The sequence below is a fragment of the Crocuta crocuta genome, unplaced genomic scaffold, assembly GCF_008692635.1.
Source record: "Crocuta crocuta isolate KB4526 unplaced genomic scaffold, BGI_CrCroc_1.0 scaffold39, whole genome shotgun sequence".
Lineage (NCBI taxonomy): Eukaryota > Metazoa > Chordata > Mammalia > Carnivora > Hyaenidae > Crocuta > Crocuta crocuta.
The window spans coordinates 6,934,993-6,956,463 of record NW_027533334.1 but is presented as its reverse complement, the minus strand read 5'-3'; the positions used below and the strand labels follow the sequence as shown (position 1 = coordinate 6,956,463).

Sequence of the window (21,471 nt, the reverse complement as noted above, 5' to 3'; positions counted from 1 at the left end):
TGCAGTCTGCTTCCCCCCCCCCCCTGCTTTTTTAAAAGTCAGAACAAGATTATAGTTTCCAGATGAAATTTTGAATGTCACATGGTGATGACATATATTTTCCTGGTTGGCTCAGCATGAGATGCAATTTTGCATGCCATGTCACGCTGACTTGCAGAATCCAAAAGCCATTATTTCCCCAGGGGCTTTCAAGAGTGATAGTATCGAATGTAGTTTGTATTTTGATGAAAAGTCTCAGGCATTATTGCAGTTTCTATGGCAAGTTGCTTAAAGTTTATATACTATCTAAACTCTAGAAATTTAAAAATAGCCTTACTATGTAAAAATCACTTTTTCTTCAAGTTATTTAAATTTATGTTGCCAAAGTAAATTGCCAAAAATAATGAACAGTGTCTGACACAAATCAAGCTAAGACGGTATGGTGGAAAAACCTGTAGATTAGGAACCAAAAAATCTAGCTTTTGATCCTTTTCCTACTCCCATGTCAAGCTAACCTCATACACCTGCAGTTTCTTCATTTAGAATATGTTAATAAGTATACCGATAATACCTCACAGATTTAACTGTTGTTATAAGACTTAAATAAAGTAGCACCTGGGTGCTCAGTTGGTTAAGTGTTGGACTCTAGATTTCAGCTCAGGTCATGATACCATGGTTTGTGAGTTTGAGCCCCACATCAGGCTCTGCTCTGACAGCATGGAGCCTGCTTGGGGTTCTGTCTCCCTCTCTCTGTCCTTCCCCTACGTGCATTCTTTTTCTCCTTCTCTCTTCAAAAATAAATTTTAAAAATGAACATTTTAGGGGCTTCTGGGTGACTTAGTTGGTCAAGTGTCCGACTGTAGCTCAGTTCATAGACTCGCGGTCCATGGGTTCAAGCTGCACATTCATTGGGCTCTGTGCTGACAGCTCAGAACCTGGAGCCTGCTTTGGATTCTGTGTCTCCCTCTCTCTCTGCCCCTCCCCTGCTCATGCTCTGTCTCTTTCTCAAAAATAAATAATAAAACATTTTTAAAAATGTTAAAAATGAACATTTTTAAAAAAGATATGTGCAAGTTCTATGAAATGATAAAAACACATTCAGATAGAAAGTAAATTTCACCTTTTTTATGTTTATATTTTAAAAGCAAAACTAGGGGCGCCTGGGTGGCTTAGTCGGTTAAGCGTCCGACTTTCGCTTAGGTCATGATCTCGCGGTTCGTGGGTTCGAGCCCCGCGTCGGGCTCTGTCCTGACTGCCAGCTCAGAGCCTGGAGCCTGTTTCAGTCTGTGACTCCCTCTCTCTCTGTCCCTCCCCTGCTCACGCTGTCTCTCTCTCTCTCTCCTAGAAATAAATAAAACATTAAAAAAAAAAAGTTTAAAAGCAAAACTATAAGCTCCAAGCAAGGTGAAGCTTCCTGTTTTATCTAGTAGCTCCTGACCTTGCAGGGTAATTTCATTTTTTCTTTTTTCTGTTTGATATTAATCACCTTAAAGTTGCCTTAAAGCCCAGCATTTCCATTCATGTTTATATAATAACACTTCTTTCACTCTGATCTGTTCTATACTTGTCTTTTTTTTTTTTTTTAATTTTTTTATTTCTAGGAGAGAGAGAGAGAGACAGCGTGAGCAGGGGAGGGTCAGAGAGAGAGGGAGTCACAGACTGAAACAGGCTCCAGGCTCTGAGCTGGCAGTCAGCACAGAGCCCGACGCGGGGCTCGAACCCACGAACTGCAAGATCATGACCTAAGCGAAAGTCGGATGCTTAACCGACTAAGCCACCCAGGCGCCCCTATACTTGTCTTAACTAAGATGTTTTGTTATACCAGTCTCCCCTCCCTCCTTCCCACCTTCTCTCCTTTCTTTCCTCCTTCCTTCCTTCCCTCCTTCCCTCCTTCCCTCATCCAGTTGTCTACATTGCTGTTTAGGTATCTTACAGGCCACTCAAGCCTAATGTGTCAAATCTGTACAATAATATACCCCTTCCGTTACCACCATTGACTGTGTTACTCAAGGATGAAACTTTAAATTCAGTGGCTTTTTTCCTGTCCATTCTGCTCAGATGCTGCATCCCAAATTGGAGCCACATAATTTCTTGTACAGAATAATGTAAGGATGTCCTAAATAGTCTCACTTCTATCATTTCCAAATTATTTCATCATCTGTTCTCAGTTACCCTAATCCATTGTCCAGATGACAGCAAGAATCATCCTATTAAAAATCTAAATTGGATCATTTTATTCCCTGTTTAAAACACTTAAGTAATGCCTTACTGCATTTGAGATAAAATCTAAACTCCTTACCATGACCTACAAAATTTGACGTTATTTAGCCTCTGTCCTGTTCTTCCTTTCGTCATTTGTCTTTTTTTTTTTTTTTCCTTGCAGTGATCCTCTTTGATTCCTTCAAATGCTCCATGATTTTTCTTGCCGGAAACTTTTGCATGTGCTGTTCCCACTGTTTTCATTGCTCTCACCCCCCCTCCCCCAACATACACACAAAAACACTGAAAATTGAAGTATTTTTATTTTATGTATGATGAGTAGGCATTATAGTAGGTATCTTGGAGGACCCATTCAAGATGGCTCACATAATCCAATTTAATGAAGCCCATATTCTTCCCATACCAAAGGAAACACTGGCAGCACATAGTGAGGCAATGTTTCCACATGAGACCTTGCCAGTTTGAGCAGATGTGGCAGGAATGACAGCCCGGGCCACATTTCCTTGGATGGCCCCAGTAGAGCTGCTGGTGATCCATCTTGCTCTCTCAGATGCAACGAGGCAAAAGTTCATTGCTCTTTTCGTAGCTCTGTACTCTTTGTACTCCTAGTCTTAGTTTAAGTGGTATCATTTCAGTGTTCTATTCAGTCTTCCTCAAATAGGTCTGTGCCATTCCCCCAAGATTCCCTACCTTAGTACCTCTTTTCTGCCCTTGTAACACCTATCATAGCTTTTCTTCTTTCTTTTCTTTCTCTTTGTCTAGACTGCATATCAAGGACCATATCTGACTTGTTCACTTTTTGAAAATTGAGGTATAATTGACTTTACAGTAATTTCAGGTTTATAGCATAGTGATACAATATACATATACATTGTAAAATAATAGTTGATATCCATCACTGTACATAGTTACCAAAAATATTTTTTTCTTGTGATGAAAATTTTTCTAATATTTACTTTCTGAGAGACCATCAAATATGCAATACAATGTTATTAACTACAGTCACGATGCAGTGCATTACATCCCCATGACTTACTGATTTTATGTTGGAAGTAAGTACCTTTTCACCCCTTTAACCCATTTCACCCACACCCTTCACCTATTTCACCCACCCCTTTCTTCTGGAAACCACCAGCTTGTTCTTTGTATCTGTGAGTTTGGTTTTTGTTGTGTTTTGTTTTGTTTTTAGGTTTCACACAGAAGTGAGGTGATATGGTATTTATCTTTCTCTGTCTGACTTATTTCACTTAGCATACTGTCCTTAAGATCCTTCTCTTTTATTACAGATAGCAAGATTTTCATCTTTTCTGTGGCTGAATAGTATTCTATTACATGTTTGCATATATTGTGTGTATATATATATATACACACACACACATGCATATACATATATAGATACATATGTGTATATATGTGTATTAACCTCATTTTCTTTTTCCCTTCATCCATAAGCAGACACTTAGGTTGTTTCTATATCTTGGCTAGTGCAAGTAATATTACAGTGAACATGGAGGTGCATATATGTTTTCAGTTAGTATTTTCATTTTCTTTAGATAAATACCCCAAAGTGGAAATGTTAGATCATGTAATAGTTCTGTTTTTAATTTTTTAAGGAACTTTGTACTGTTTTTCATAATGGTTACACAAATTTACATTCCAACCAGTAGTGCACAGGAATTCCCTTTTTTCCACATCCTCACCAGCACTTGTTATATCTTGTCTTTTTGATAATAGCCATTTTAACAGGGATGAGGTTATATATTATTTTGGTTTTGATTTGCATTTCCTTGACAATTAATGATTTTGAGCATCTTTTGTACCTATGGGCCATCTGTATGCCTTCTTTGGAAAATGTTTATTTAGATCTTCTGTCTAATTTTTAATCAGATTGTTGCTGCTGCTGCTGTTGTTTTGCTGTTGAGTTGTATGAGTTCTTTACATATTTTGGGTATTAACCCCTTGTCAGATATATGATTTGCAGATATTTTCTCATATTCAGTAGTTTGCCTTTTCATTTTGTTGCTCGTTTCCTTTGCTGTGCAGGTTTTTAGTTTGATGTAGTTCCACTAGTTGAGTGTCACAGAGCTTACTGCCTATTTATTATGGTTCAGGTCTTACATTTTGTTAAGTCCTTAATCCATTTGAGTTAGTTTTTGTGTATGGTATAAGATAGGGCTCCCATTTCATTCTTTTATATATGGCTGTCCAGTTTTCCCAAAACCATCTATTGAAGAAACTGCTTTTTCCCCAAGATTTATTTACTTCTTTCTTTCCAGAATCTAACACCAATTTCTGGCATTGAGCAAATGTTTAGTAAATAATTGTACAGATCAATAAAACCTTTTTTTCTCTATTTTTATTTAGGGGTTAAATATCACATTTCTTAAACGTTTTTGTCCCCAGTTCTTTAATTGACTTATATCAATGTCCTGTAACTTTTGATGTCTGTTCCCAGATTTCTCAAGGATATTTATCAATTATTCAGGAGAAGTAGCAGTTTGTAGTACATTATAAATTACTGCACATAATCTTTTAAGATATTCCTGCTATATCACACATTTAGTTAATTTTATAGTATTGAATACTGACCAGAGCAGTCCAAGTATAACCCAGGATATTGATGGTAGATTTTACCTTTAGTCAGATAGTCATTAAATATAATTTTTAGTTCCTACAGTGTTCTTAACTCTGTGTTAAGTACTTTGGAAATTTGAAAGCGGTATGACATGGCTCTTGTTCTCATGTACTTTGGGTTCTGACAGGCTAAAAAAGAAAAAGTCATGTACAATGTGGCAGAATTTATAAAACTGAGGAAAATTTATTGAGGGTGCCATTACTGTAAACTTTAAGAACTGGAAAAATTTTTATTAGAGAAGTACAACTTGTGGTAGGTCTTAAGTAGTTAAGATTTGCAATAATCAAGAGGGGGCAGGTTACTTAGATGGGAATAACGGGGAAGGCATTGATTGGAGTGGAGATTCTTCAGTGCAAATAGTAGAAAATAAAGTTGAATAGATTCAGAGAGGTGAGACCAGCTTATACCAGGCTTTGAAAACCAGATAGAAAACTTTGATTTTCTATCTATGGTGCTATTTATTCTTGAATAATATCCTATGGTTGAGAGCAGTTTGTAGGTTGGAGCAGAAGGAGAAAGACCCTTCCAGAAATGTGAGTTACCCTTCTTTATAGAAATGAAGATTTTTCAGCAGATTGGTAGCCATGGAAATGGAGAAAAAAGTACAGAATTAGGTTATTTATGAACCTGAAAATTGGCTTTTTTTTCCTTTTGCAAGAGGTGAATTTATATTTCTTTCTAGTGACACCAAAATCATTCTTAGGATTATGAATGAGTAATAGCTTCTTTTCCATAGCTATACATACGTGCTTTAGAACAGAGTAAAAGGTCACTATAAGACAATGATTGTACAGTTACTGCACTTCCTACCTTATAATAAAAATTTCTAAAGTAACTGTGCTACCTGTCATTTAGTAAGTCTGTTACTCATCTATTTCCCTTTTTCACAAGTATGGTTTTCAAAAGCACAACCTCAGTCATATACATCTTTGTTACCCCTAGGTCCTACTTACAAGTAGACATTCAGTCATGCTTACTGAATTGAACTCTTACTTTTCCATAGCTCATAAGTTTTGGAAGAGGCCAATATTTTCCTCTTTCTCATTTTCAAGTGCTTTCCAAGCCACAGCAACAGAATGGAATAATAGGTCTATAATAAGATTCACAGACTCTTATTGGTCTGCCTTTATTCCTGCTTTGCTAAAATTCTCCATAGTTCCTTCTAAAATGTCCTACAGACTTGAGGAAATCGGGATTGGGAGAAAGGTGGTAGGGACATAGTTCCTCTTCAGCTGTGTTCTCTAACCCAGTATTTCTGCTAGTATTTTTGCTTTCAAGGAAAAGCAAGGAGGTCAGCCCGGCTGGAGCAGAGATCACTGGGAAGAGGGATGGAAGAGGAAGTGAAAAGACAATGGGGAAGAAAAATCCTATAGGGACTTATAAGTCATTGTAAGGATTTGGACTAGTAAAAGTGAATAATACAGGATTCCAGAGAAGGGTGTTAATTAGTGAAATGATAGGACTCATTTTGGCTATTTTAATATTATCACTTTGGGTGTTGTGTTGAGAATAGACTATAGGGAAGAAAGTATAGCAGCAGGTGGCCCTGTTAACCTGTGGCTTATTGTGGTAGTATATGCTTATAATTGTGGTGACTTGACTGAGTGAAGTATTACTAGGGGAAATAAGGTCAAATTTATGATATATTTTGAGATGAAGCCAATAGAATTATGCCAACTGTCTAGATGTGTATGAGAGAGAGAGGATCGATCATATATTTTCACTGAGCAACTGGAAGGGTAGATTTGCTGTTTTCCGAGACTTTAATAAAAAGCAAAGGTATGGGGACAGAGAAAGACGTAAAAGTTTTGCTTTGGCCATGTTAAGTTTGAAATTCCTATGAAACCTCTAAATGGAGATGTTGAGTGGACAGATCAATAGTCTGGTGTTTAGAGGCCAGATCAAGAGTGTTTCCTGAGAATTGTTGCCATGTAGAGGATACTTAAACCCATGACACGAAGTGAGATCATCTAAGAAGAAAGTGTTTGTAGAGAAGAGTAATGGTCCAAAGACTGAAATCTTTGGACACTCCAACATTTAGAGTTCTGGAAAATCAAGAACTAGCGAGAAAACAAAGAAATCTGGTAGTGAGGTAGGAAAGGAACATAGAGACAATGGTGTCCAGGAAGATTTAAGAAAGTGTGTCAAGAAGGTGGCAATGATCAAATGTTTCAGTTTCCTCTACCAGGTCCTATTAGTCAGTGTTGTCCACTGTCTCTAAAAAACAACCACAAAAATCTCAGTCTCTTGACACAAGAGAATTGATTTCTTATTCAGGGAAAGTATGTTGTATTCACAGTTTTGTAGTCCCTTATAAGCAGTGACTTGGACATCTGCCATTTAGTTACACTGATGATCCTTTGGATGTTCTGCATTCAGCCAACAGATAAGCAAAAAGAAAGAGATAAGGAAAGCACACTTGCTCTTGATTGCCTCCAAAGCTTAGAGAGGTACTACCTAGCTTTAGGTCGTATGTTATTGGTGAGAATCATTCACATAGGCTTGCCTTGCTGCAGACTAAATAATATAAGGGAGCAGGTGAAATGTTGAATGAGGTCTCTTGTCTGACACAGAGAGTGACAGTGATCCTGGAGCTAAAATCTTCAAAGAATGAGGATGGGAGTGTTGACCTCTGGATCATATAGATTATTACAGTAAGAAGAAGTGATGGGTATATGGTTGGATGACATGAAATCCAAAGTGAGACTTTTTTTTAGGGAGGAGGTAAAAAAAAAAAAAAAACACTGGAAGTGGCAGTGAGGATCAGCGAAGCCGTTGAGCCCACTCCCAGGCCCAGTTTTTTTGCAGGATATGGCAGAGAAAACAGCTAGTTAAGAGGACTTCTCAGAAAGCAATGTCCTCTGATTTGTTAGAAAAAAAGATGGAGAGTAAGTTCAGAGAAAAGTTTTAGGAAGATATGCAAGATTTTACTAATGATGTATCATGAGTTCTAGAGGGCAGAACAGAAGAGATTTCAGTGTTGTCGAATGAAAGATGGCATCAGGTAGGGTTACACAGAGTTCTTTGGCAATAAGAGTCTGGGTCATAACGGATGTTTAGAGTTTTGGACTTCTCCTGTTGGCTGATGTAAATAGAGATGAATGGAGATGAAGGACATGAAAGAATTACCCCAGAATTAGAAGACAGAGTTATATGGCAAGTGTTGGTAGCTGAAGGCATGTGGTATTGTAGGATCACTCAGGTTGATTATTGGTTATTCTAATTTTGTAATTATATGTGCATGTATCAGGAACAGTTCTCAGGTCTGTAATCAAGTGTACAAAATACAGCTTTATTTTTTCACTAGCAGAGAAACAGAAGTTATCTATGATGCTCAGTTAGGTTGGGCTAAAGATGTAAGTAATGCAAAGTCAATTCAGGGTCACTCAGAGTTGTGTCAGAGTTTTATGGGGATAATATTAAGGAAAGTATTTGACTCTTGTCTGGGTCCTGTGGCATACTCCTCTCTCTCAGGCAGTGAAAGTGGAATGCTTGGAGGTATCTTTAGAAGTAGAAACCTCAACCAATTTTTCTTTCTCTTTGAGTATTTAAAACAAGTTTGGGGTTTCCTGGGTGGCTCAGTGCGTTGAGTATCTGATTACTTCAGCTCAAGTCATGATCCCAAGGTCATGGGATCAAGCTCCATGTCTGGCTCCGACCTGAGCATGGAGCCTGCTTGAGATTCATATTCATTCATTCTCTGTCTCTCTCTCTCTCTCTCTTTCTCTCTCTTTCTCTACCCCCACCCCCCTTCTTCCCTCTCCTCCACTCTCATGCATGGACTCTCCTCTCTCAAAAAAACAGTTTGAAGAAATGAAACTTAAATGGTACTTTGAGCAAATACTTAAAAGTATATACTTAGTGGATACTTAAAATGATTGCAATTATATATCCCAACTTAGATGATTAGACAAAAGAATAATGAAATTTTTAGGCCTGGAGTTTTCTTTTGGAGCGCAGGACCCTCAAATTAGTCAAAGATCAGAACTTCATTTTCCTGCTATCCATTTACAAGCAAAATCAAATGCAGGTCAGGTGAACACATTTCATGAATTCGTTTTGGTTAATATCCAGAGTATGCTATGGGTCAAAATAGATCAATTCATAACTTCTGTATCAGCAATAAAATAAAATCAGCACCATTGAGGGTAAGCAAAACAGCTCTTAATTGGTCTTCTCTTTTCCCTCTCTCTCCCAATGATAGAGCCATATATTAATCATAAATATTCTGCGTTAATATCAGGATTTTCACTTCTAAAGCCCAAATTTTATTACATTTCCTTGCATAGGAATTTTCACCATCTTCTTAGTACCTTCAGGATAAACTTCATGTTTTTCAGCATGATAATTAAGGCAGTTCACAGTTAGGGCTTAAACTCCTCTTTCTGGCCCTGTCTCCAGCTTATCAGTTTCATTTGCTGTGCACTGTACTTCACACTAAACTTCGCCGTGTACTTTGTGCCTCTGTTCATGTTCTGCCTACAACTCCTCCTTTCTTAAGAATTTGTCCTGATCCCGAACTATGTTACCTCCCCTGTGAAGACTTTGCCAGTGCTTGATTGAATTAACTAGTCTGTAATTTGCACAATATTTTAAAGCATAGCATTCATCATGCTCTTTGACAGTTGTTGTACGTAACTAGATTTATATCTCCTATCTTGATTGTAAGCACTTGGAGGATAGGGATTTCAGCCCCTACTGCAGTACCCCGGAATATAGTAAATGGATGTTTAGAAACATTCTTGTTTATGATGAATGAGATTCATTTCTGTCCTCCTTCCCCTCTTTTTTTCCCTCTTTTCTCCTTTTGCTTTCTACAACATAAATGTGAATATTCAAATTCTAGTAGTGATATGATTAACCAACGTTTTCTCATTTATTTTTATGTAATTCCCTGGTTAGCTTATCTTTAGTGTCTCCCTGAACTCTTAAAACTATAGAGATCAGTGTTCAGGTTAAGACTTCACTGCAGAAGGAGAAGCATTAGAAGGTATTCATGAAGCACAAATACTAAGTAACAACACCAATTTTATAGAACTACAGGAAAATTAGCCTCATTATTTTAGAGTTGCACTTTGAATAAATTAATCATCACTGAAACCTAGTTCTGAGTATAAAATATGTGAAAAACAATACTAACCTTGTCAAAAGTTGTAACTATAAACAAGAGACTGTCTCTTCCAGCTTAAAAATTCTTGATGCTTCTCTAAGGTCTCATGATGTTAATTCCAAAACCTTCATTTGCTCATTATCTACCCTGTGCTGTTATTTATGGTGGTGGTAGTGTTGGTTGTATTGCGGATGCGCGCACACGAAAAGTCATGGAAGTTCAAACTTCTTGTTATTACTTGTCTGATTTTGGAATTAAGGCCAGGGTGAAAGAATGTTAATAGTCTTGGTGGGTCAGTGTAGTAATCAGTATATAACTTGATGGGCAGATTCTAGAGGCATTCATATCTTTACTATTTATGACGTGGTGGTGTTACTGAGTGCTTTTTCTCTCTTCCCTTCCTCTTTTCTCCCCTTTCCTTCCCCTTGCTTTTCTTTCTTTCTTTCTTCTTTACAGATAGCAGAATGCCTGTCCCACACCACAGTTTTCCTCTGACATTTAGGCAGCCTTTAATGCTTCTCTCTTGAGAATTATGGATGAGAAAACTGAAAACTGAATAGATGGAGTGATTCTAAGATCACATATCTTGAATGGCAGAAGGAAAGGTGGTACCTAGGTTTCCTGATTGCAAGTTTGTGCTTTGAGGAAGCTTGTATATAAATATATTTATCCCATTAGTATATGCAATTCCATGACTGAAGAGTTTTTTGTTTTGTTTTTTTTTTAATCTTAAGGCCTTCCACATGTATGTATAAGCTCCTTGAGAACTGAGACCATGTCTATTTTATTCATTATGATATTTTCAGTTTCTAACATAGTCCCTAATACATAGCAGGTGCTTCTTAAACAGTGTTGAATGATGTTTTTGCATATTGAAATTATGGGAGATGTTAATTGTCTTCCCTCTCTCCCTCCCTCCTTCCTTCTTTCCTTCCTTTTTTTTTTTTAAGTGAGCTGCACTTTCTGATTTTTTTTTACCGTGTATTAACATATATTAATTCTGTACACCATTTATTAGCATGAGAACACCTTAAGCCTGTGAAAAGCTAACATACTTTATCCTAATCTTTTATGATGTCTTTGTGAACAAGATAATGAAATGTGATACTACATGTCACTATTGTATCAAGGTCTGGTTTCTCTTCTGAGGCATTTACCCCCTTTCTCTTTCAAATCTCTCCGCAGAAACCTAAAAAGTACGCCATTCTAGATAGCCTGTGTTTTCCGTCTGGCCTTTAGCTTTCTGAACTTGTAATGGAAAAGAGTATCTCTCTCAAGCTTGCAACTCTCCCTGCTTTATCTTTTATTAGGAAGTTCTTTTTGGTAGTCATCTTCTCTTTTTGTTTAAGATTCTTTAAAGTATGCTGTCTCTCCAGGATGACCTACGACCTGAGTTTGCAAGGCTTATTATCAGGGGGTTTTTATTTTTATCTTAAGTTTCCTTTTAGGTAATTCAACTCTGCTTAAGGCTGCTTACCCCATGGCATAATAATGTCTTGGGTGTGAGTACATGTCTGAACAGTTTGATTTCTTATGAACATAAAGGACAAATAAAGATTGACACACTTTATTTTGGTGATTATGTAAAATGTGAAATAAAAAAATAAAATTTAAAATGAACATGAAGCCATAAATCATAAATATATACCTTACACAAAGTTGCAGTTTTTATATAAGTGTTTAATAATATGCTATTAGGGAAAGATTTTAAGAAGGTACACATAGGATGTTTTCTCTTTCAAAAAGATACTGTAATGTATATAATTGGCAAATCACTATGTTATACACCTGAAACTCAAATTGTATGTCAACGATAGTTAAAAAATTATATCAATTGATTGAGTCAGCCAATATTTACTGAGCAAGTCACTATACTACTATAGCATGCTAAATGAAATAGAGGAAACATGGATTGCCTTTTCAGTGAAATGAGTATGTCTGGCATCAGCGTTATGATGAATCATGTGCCTAAATAAAACAAATTGATGGTTAAATGCCGCAAGTTTAAAGGAAAAAATGCTATAGGAATTTTTTGTTGTTGTCACTATCCTATTAGAAATCATTCTCTCTTATTGACCAGGTACCAAACCTGACCTACTTTTTTGATAGCACCTCTCTACGACTTTTACACAGCTGATGGTAAAATCCCAAAACAAGGCTTACTTCTGAGAAAGAAGTGCTTACTAAGAGAAATGAATTCTGTTGTTCACGCTGAACAAATTTTGTTCAGTGAGGACAATATTTTTTGACTCTTTAATATCATGAAGTAACCTTTTTATTGTGAGAACCTTGAACTGAATAGTGTAAGCCATTTGGTATCAAATTCAATATTTAGTGCCATTGGTTTTTATATGCTATAGAATGCTTAGAGTTACCATTTAACCATTGACATCATTACTCAAACCCTCAAAATAAGAACAGAGGTTTTTGACATACTGACTTTGAATAATTGTTACCAGGTTCCAGTTCAACGTCAAGAAGGAAAAAGAGTGTTCTAATGTAAATCATTGATTGAGAGGTAGAAGCAAAAATAACTATTTTTCATTTAACTATTTGGCCTGGAGTTTCTAGCTCTATTTTTCAGCCAGTTTATCTAATTTGTGTTACATTAATATGGACAGAAGATTATTTCTTATCGTAAGAGTAAGATGATTGGTGGGCAGAGCTCAGAATATATTTTCAAAGTTCATGCATTAACTGCTAACATTTGTTACTATACCATATCACAAGGCTTTACTGCTTCTTTTGGAAAGAAAAATATTTAGATGTTTAATACAATATCACCGAGAATTAAATATGTTATACAGAATTATGTCAGAATTCTGAGAGATTATAGAGCAAGGACCAAATCTAATTTGGGGAAATCACTGACCATTTCTCAGAGGAAATGGTATTTAAGGTATAACTAAAACAACAGGCTGATTGTGATAGAAGAGGGGAGAACTTGTGTTTTATGTCTGGTAACTTTCAAGTTCTTTTCTACACTTTACAATTTTTTTAATCATCATTTTCCTATATTTATAGTACTATAATGAACTGCTTCCATACACATTAAAACATTTACATGAATAGTATTGTTGACATTAGACAATAGTATTTTTAATTTCTGACACTTAGATTAACTTGCTTTCCTTTTCGTAAGACAAATTTAATGTTTTGTTTATTTTGAGAGAGAGAGAGAGCATGAACAGGGGAGGGTCAGAGAGAGAGAGGGAGACACAGAATCTGAAGACAGGCTTCAGGCTCTGAGCTGTCAGCACAGAGCCTGACGTGGGGCTCGAACCCACGAACTGTGAGATCATGACCTAAACCGAAGTCGGATGCTTAACCGACTAAGTCACCCAGGCACCCCTAACTTGCTTTCCTGAAGTAGTATGATAAGTGACACAACTGAAACCTCCCCCCTTAGGTTGATTCCAGGTGCAGTATTTTTTGTTTGTTTGTTTGTTTTTGTATAGACACACACACCACATCTTCTTTATCCGTTCATTTATTAATGGACACTGGGCTGCTTCCATAATTTGGCTTTTGTAAATATTGCTTCATTAAACAAGGGAGCATACATATATCTTTTCAAATTAGTGTTTTTATATTCTTTGGGTAAATACCCAGTGGTGCAATTATTAGATCATAGGGGAGTTCTATTTTTAACTTTTTGAGGAAGCTTCCTACTGTTTTTTACAGTCCCTGTGCTAGTTTGCATTCATATCAGTGGTGGCCTAGAGTTCCTTTTTTTCCACATCCTTGTCAACACTTACTGTTTCTTAGCCATTCTGACAGGTGTGAGGTGATATCTCATTAAAGTTTTGATTTGTAGGGGCGCCTGGGTGGCTTAGTCGGTTAAGCGTCCGACTTTCGCTTAGGTCATGATCTCGCGGTTCGTGGGTTCGAGCCCCGCGTCGGGCCCTGTGCTGACTGTCAGCTCAGAGCCTGGAGCCTGTTTCAGTCTGTGTCTTCCTCTCTCTCACCCTCCCCTGCTCACGCTGTCTCTCTCTCTCCTAGAAATAAATAAAAATATTAAAAAAAAAATAAAGTTTTGATTTGTATTTCCCTAATAATGAATAATGTTGAGCATCTTTTCATGTGTCTGTTGGGCATCTGGATGTTTTCTTGAGAGAAATGTCTGTTCCTGTCTTCTGACCATTTACAGTGGATTATTTGTTTCCTTGGGTGTTGAGTTGGATAAGTTCTTTATGTATTTTAGATATTAACCCTTTTATCAAATATGTCATTTGCAAATATTTTCTCCCACCCAGGAGGGTGCCTTTTGGTTTTGTTGATTGCTTCCTCTGCTATGCAGAAGCTTTTTATTCTTAGTCCCAGTAGTTTATTTTTGCTTTAGGTTCCCTTACCTCAGGAGACTTATCTAGAAAAATGTTGTTATGGTCGATGTCAGAGAACTTACTGTCTGTGCTCTCTTGTAGGATTTTTTCATTTCAGGTCTCACATTTAGGTCTTCATTTTGAATTTATTTTTGTGTATGGTGTAAGAAAGCGGTCCAGTTTTATTCTTCTGCCTGTTGCTGTCCAGTTTTCCTAGCACCATTTGTTGAAGAGACTTTTTCCCACTAGATATTCTTTCCTGCTTTGTTAAAGATTAATTGACCATGTAATGGTGGGTTTATTCCTGGATTTTCTATTCTTTCTTTTGATCCATTCGTATATTTTTGCATCAGTACCATACTGTTTTGATTACCATTGCTTTGTAAGTATAACTTGAAATCTGAAATTGTGATACCTCCAGCTTTATTTTTCTTCCTTAAGATTTCTTTAGCTCTTTGGAGCCTTTTTTGGTTCCATACAAATTTTAGGGTATTTGGTTCTAGTTCTGTGAAAAATGCCATTGGTATTTTGATAGGGGTTTCATTATATCTGTAGATTGTTTTGGGTAATGTAGACATTCTAACAGCATTTGTTCTCCTAGTGCATGAGTATCAAATGTCTTTGTGGTCTTCAATTTCTGTCATTGTTTTATAGTTTTCAGAGTACAGCTCTTTCACCTGCTTGGTTAAGTTTATTTCTAAGTATTTTATTACTTTTGGTGCATTTGTAAACGGGATTGTTTTCTTAATTTCACTTTCTCTGCTTCATTATTAGTGTATAGAAATGAAGTAGATTTCTGCACATTGATTTCCTATCCTGTGATTTTACTGAATTCATTTATCAGTTTTAGTAGTTTTTTGGTGAGAGTTTTACTTCTTCCTTACCAATTTGGATGTCTTTTATTTCTTTTTGTTGTCTCATTGTTGTGGCTGTTACTTCCAGTACTGTTACGAATAAGAGTGGTAAGAATGGACATCCTTTTCTTGACCTTAGAGGAAAAGCTCTCAGGTTTTCACCATTGTGTATGATGTTAGCTGTGGGTTTTTATATATGTCCTTTATTAGGTTGAGATATGTTCCTCTTAAGCCTAATTTGTGGAGGGTTTTTTATCATGATGCTGTATTTGGTCAGATGCTTTTTCTGCATTTGTTGAAATAATAGTTTTATTTTTTCTTGTATTGATATATGATACATTGTATTGATTGACTTGCAATTATTGTACCATTCTTGCATCCCAGGAATAAATCTCACTTGATCATGGTGGATGAGTTTTTTTAATGTATTGTTGGATTCAGTTCTAGCATTTTGTTGAGGATTTTTCCATCTGTGTTCATCAGAGATATTGGCTTACAGGTCTTTCTTTTTTCAGCCTCAGAGAATGAACTTGGGAGTTTTCTTTCCTCTTCTATTTTCTAGAATAGTTTGAGAAGAATAGGTATTAATTCATTTTTAAATGTTTGGTAGAATTCATCTGTGAAGCCATTTCATCTTGGACTTTTGTTTATTGTTTATTTTATTTACTGATTCAGTTTCATTGCTGACAATTGGTCTGTTCATATTTTCTGTTTCTTCCTAATTGAGTTTTTAGAAATTTATATGTTTCTAGGAATTTATCTATTTGTTCTAGGTTGTTCAGTTTGTTGGCATATAAATTTTCACAGTATTCTCTTATAGTCCTTGTTTCTGTGTCAGTATTTTTCCTATTTCATTTTTAATTTTCTTTATTGGAGTCTCTCCCTTTTTTATGTCTGGCTAAATGTTTATCAGTTTTTATCTTTTCAAAGGACAGGTATAAGGTTAGGCTGTTTATTTGAGACTTTTTCTTGTTTCCTTGAGGTAAGTTTATATTGCTATAATCTTCCCTCTTAGAAGGATTTTGGACTGTGTTTTCATTTTCCTTTGTCTCCATGTATTTTTTTAACTTCCTCTTTGATTTCTTGGTTGGCTGTTTCATTGTTTGGTAGCATGCTATTTAACTTCCATGTATTTGTGCTCTTTACAGATTTTTTTCTTATGGTTGATTTCTAGTTTCATATATATAGTTGTAGACAGAAAAGATGCACTGTGTGACTGCAATCTTTTTGAGTTTGCTGAGACTTGTTTTCTGGCCTCATACGATTTGTTTTAGAGAATGTTCCATGTACACTTGAAGAGAATGTGCATCCTGCAGTTGTAAGGTGGAAATTTGTGATTATATCCATTAAATTTATCTGATTTAGTGTGTCATTCAGAACCACTTTTTTCTTGTTGATTTTCTGTTTGGATGATCTGTCCTTTACTGTAAGTGGGATGTTAAAGTCCCCTACTATTATTATTTTACTATGGATTATTTCCTTTAAGTTTGTTATTAACTGCTTTATAGATTTCCATGTTAGGTGCATAAATATTTAATATTGTTATGTGTTCTTCTTCGTATGTTCAATTATGAATAAATAGTATCCTTTGTCTCTTATTATAGTCTTTGTTTTTTTTTATTTTTTATTTTTTTTTTTATTTTTATTTATTTCTAGGACAGAGAGAGAGAGACAGCGCGAGTAGGGGAGGGTCAGAGAGAGAGGGAGACACAGACTCTGAAACAGGCTCCAGGCTCTGAGCTGGCAGTCAGCACAGAGCCCGACGCGGGGCTCGAACCCACGAACCGCGAGATCATGACCTAAGCGAAAGTCGGACGCTTAACCGACTAAGCCACCCAGGCGCCCCATTATTATAGTCTTTGTTTTAAAGTCTGTTTTGTCCTATATAAATATTGCTATGTTGGCTTTCTTTTCACATCCATTTGCAATGATAAATGCTTTTCATTCCCTTCACTTTCAATCTCTGTGTCTTTAGGTCTGAAGTTAATTTCTTGTAGGCAGCTTGTAGATGGGTCATGTTTTTTGTTTTTTTTTTTTAATGTTTTATTTATTTCTAGGAGAGAGAGAGAGAGAGACAGCGTGAGCAGGGGAGGGTCAGAGAGAGAGGGAGACACAGACTCTGAAACAGGCTCCAGGCTCTGAGCTGGCAGTCAGCACAGAGCCCGACGCGGGGCTCGAACCCACGAACCGCGAGATCATGACCTAAGCGAAAGCCGGACGCTTAACCGACTAAGCCACCCAGGCGCCCCTGGGTCATGTTTTTTTAATTTGTTCCCACAGTCTGCGTTTTTTGAGGGAGTGATTAGTCTATTTACAATCAAAGTAATTATGTAGGTATTGTCGTTTTGTTACTTTTTTATGGTTGTTTTTGTAGTTTGTAGTTCTTCTCTCTTCCTTTCTTCTCTTGCTCTCTTCTCTCATGATTAGTTGGATTTTTCTTTGGTGGTATACTTGGGTTCCTTTCTGTTTATTATTTGCGTATCACTGGTTTTTGATTTGTGATTACCATTAGGTTTGTATGTAAGGTCTTCTACATATAGCAATCCATATTAAGTTGATGGTCGCTTAAGTTTGAGCCCTGTCTTTCTGTTTCTTGCATTTTAGGTATTTGGTGTCATATTTGATACTCTTTTATTTTGTGAGTTCCTTGACTGATTTTTACAGGTATTTTTATTTTTACTGCTTTTGTGTTTCCTTCTACTTTTACTTAGTTCTTTCCTTTCTATTCAGTGCATCCTCTTTAATATTTCTTGTAGAACTTGTTTAGTGGTGAGGAATTCCTTATCTTTTCTTTGTCTGGGAAACTCTATTTCTCCTTTTGTTCTGAATGAAAGCCATGCTAAATTTCAGCGCTTAGAATATATCATGGCCTGCAGTTTCTGCTGAAAAATCAGCTGATAGCCTTATGGGATTTTCCTGGTACATAACTGGTTTCGTTTCTCTTGCTGCTTTAAAAAAATGTTTTTAATGTTTTATTTATTTCTGGGAGAGAGAGAGACAGCGTGAGTAGGGGAGGGTCAGAGAGAGAGGGAGACACAGAATCTGAAGCAGGCTCCAGGCTCTGAGCTAGCTGTCAGCACAGAGCCCAACGCGGGGCTTGAACACACGAACCGTGAGATCATTACCTGAGCCGAAGTCAGACGCTTAACTGACTGAGCCACCCAGGCACCTGAATATGTAGCTTTTTCACATCGGTTTCTTTCAGTTAGTAATATGCATTTAAATTTATTTCATGTGTTTTCATGGCCACAGTTTATCGATTCTCCTACTGAAGAACATCTTAGTCCTTCCAAATTTTGGCACTTATGAATAAAGTTTCTATAAATTTCTGTGTGCAGGTTTTGTGTGGTTGGTCTAGATTTAACTCAGTTATTTAAATTGGCAGAATCCTACCATAGGTTTAGATAACCATTTTGTTCTCATAACTACTAATGTACAAAAGAAAGTGATGCAATCCAAGTGAATAGAAAGCAAATTATAACAGGTAACTCATTAATTTCAATTAATTAATGCAATTGAATAAATTCAATTTCAGTTAATTCAGAAATATATGGAATGAAGTGTTAAATACCCCTTTGCTCTTATCCCTCATCGATTCCATTTTACTCTCCTTAGAGGTAACCTCTGTCATGGGTTTGCTTTTTACTCTTGTATAACTTTTTCTGTGTATGGTATAGACAAATCACTCTCAAACTTACACATTGTTTTAAAAACATATTTGGATTATACTACACATACGTATTTTTCTTATTTCACAAGATGTGAAAGATGTACTTTTGTCATATCTGTAACTGTTACTCATTTTAAGTAAACGAATTATAATCTTCATTGCAAGTGTTCCGAAGTTAATTTAACCATTTATTTTTTGATGGACAGATACATTGCTTAGTATTTTCCTTCTCCATTTCCCCTCCTTTCTCACCTCTTTTATTTTTTTAATTATTTCAAATAATACTGCTGATACTGACCATTCTTTATAAGTTCTTTGTATGTATGCACTCTCACATGTTATACTATCTCTCTAGCATAGATTTTTAGAAATGGGATTATTTTGTAGAAAAATACTGCGTGTTTAAATTTTGATAGCTACAAATTGTCATCTATTGCAATTCTACTAAATAGACCATAGTTCATTTTATTCCCAGTATATGAAAAATTCTCACAAGAGCCTTCAACAGTGACAAATTTTGTAAATATGCAAATTGATGCTTTGAAATGTTGCCAATGGGACCACTGAAGAAGACACCTGATTTTTATCATAAGTTTTATTTGTTTCTTGGCAAGGATGAATACTCTAAGTTTTTTGGCCATGTTGCAGTTTTCCCTAAGTTACCTGTTAATATCCTTTTCCATTTTTTATAGTTGTTGAGCTGTTTGTAACCTTGATATCTTCATTTGAACTAATGTAAACTGCAACTTGATAGGTCTAAAAAACTAAGATTTTTTTTTTTCCTTTTCATTTCTCTTTCTCCTACAACTCCATTCTTCCATCTGCTGAGAACCAAAACCTTGGAGTCATTCTTCCTTCACTTTTCTCTCTTACTGTATTCATAGTCCATCAGTAAGGCCTGTAGGCTTTATCTTTTTAAGTGGATACAGAATTTCATCACTTCTTAACACCTTCATTGCAGCTACCATCTTTCACATACTGTTTCCCTGTTTTAATACTTGTAGCTGTTTTTCTGCAGAGTAGCCAGATAAATTCTTTTAAAATATGTCCCATAATTTTACGATTGTATTTAGACTCCACGGTCATGTCCTAACTTCCCCAAAGCAAAAGTGAACCTTCCTACCATGGCCTATATAAGCTCTGTATGATCCCTATTTATAGCTATGACCCATTTTCTACTTCTCTCACTCTTTACTTTGTACTTGTAGCCATCATTGCTTCTATATTGTTTCTTGAAAATCCTAAGTACCTATCTAACTCAGGACTTTTGCGTTATTGTTTTATCTGCCTAGAATGCTCTGCTCCCAGATCTCTCTCTGGACCTCTCCCAAACTCTTATTTTAAATAAACATTCTTTGAATTTATAATATGCATAATGTGGTAGACTGTGGGTTTATAAATATGAGGAAAAAAGGGTCTGTGCTCCATGCCCTTAAGATATTATTAATCTAAGGGGCGTGTGGGTGGCTCAGTTGCTTGAGTGTCCAACCTCGGCTCAGGTCATGATTTCACTGTGAGTTCAAGCCCTTCACCTGGTTCTGTGCTGACAGCTCAAAGCCCAGCGCCTGTTTCGGGTTCTGTGTCTCCCTCTCTTGCTGCCCCTACTCCTCTCTCTCTCTCTCCCCTAAGTAAATAAACATTAAATTTTTCTAAAAAAAGATCTTATTAATCTAGTATAAATGCAAATGAGCCAAGTTGGGAAGACAAGGAAAGTATGAGTTGAGGTACAGTAGCTATAGGTCACATAGTGGTGATGTGGCAGGATTTAACTTTGGAGAGCCTTCTAGGATCATCATACTTAATTTAATCAAAGTCTTAAAAAGCAAGATCTGATTTATTTATTTTATGCTTCTCAAAAAGTATCTAAAGTGGTACATACAAATTCATGTTTGCATTAAAATACAATGTATAAAATATATGGATCTTTTTAGAAATAATATATGTTATAAATTATTGTATTGAGTAATTTCTGAAATTTTGCATTAAGATTATTGAAATTTTCTGATCTGTATAATTTAGATGGACACAAATTTTAATAGCACACTATACAGAGTGGAATATCGCATTTTTTTCTTAATATAGAAATCTGCTTTTTATGTAAGCACATGCATTTTTGGTTACTTTCAAAATCAGTTTTTAAAGTTGGGGCAATAAAAATATGGGGCACCTCGGTGGCTCATTCACTTAAGTGTCTGACTCTTGATTCTGGCCCAGGTCATAATCTCAAGGTTCGTGCGATCAAGTGAAGAGCAGAGCCCACTTAAGATTCTCTCTCCCTCTCTCTCTGCCCCTCCCCCACCCCCGTTTCCTAATAGGTGCATGCATGTGCTTTCTCTCTCAAAATAAATAAATGTTAAAAAAAAATTAAAAAGTTGAGAGAATCTATGGATAAGGTTTTGTTATCAGGAGACTTCAAATATGGGAAGACCTGTTTCTTAACTATTTTGGATGATTCAAATGCTTTATTGTTGAATTTCCTTTTTTGTTTTCAAGTAAAGTTTTTATTGAGGTATTTTTATACTCAGAAATGGGTGAATTGTTACGTTACAACTTAATTTCTATAAAGTGTATATATATCCGTGTACTTAATAAATAGAATATTATATTATAATAATGTTCCACAGTGCCACTTCCCAATCACCATACCCCAACAGGAGTAACCAACACTCTCCAGACTTTTA

The 21,471-nt window shown here is 36.1% G+C and overlaps 1 protein-coding gene and 1 pseudogene across 2 annotated transcripts in view; one reads left to right on the top strand and one right to left on the bottom strand.

The window, feature by feature from the left end:
* VPS13B (vacuolar protein sorting 13 homolog B) overlaps positions 1 to 21,471 on the top strand; it is a 761,997-nt gene that overhangs the window by 332,183 nt on the left and 408,343 nt on the right. The gene's annotated exons all lie outside the window — the stretch shown is intronic.
* LOC144218360 (small ribosomal subunit protein uS14 pseudogene) lies at positions 2,500 to 2,736 on the bottom strand (annotated as a pseudogene).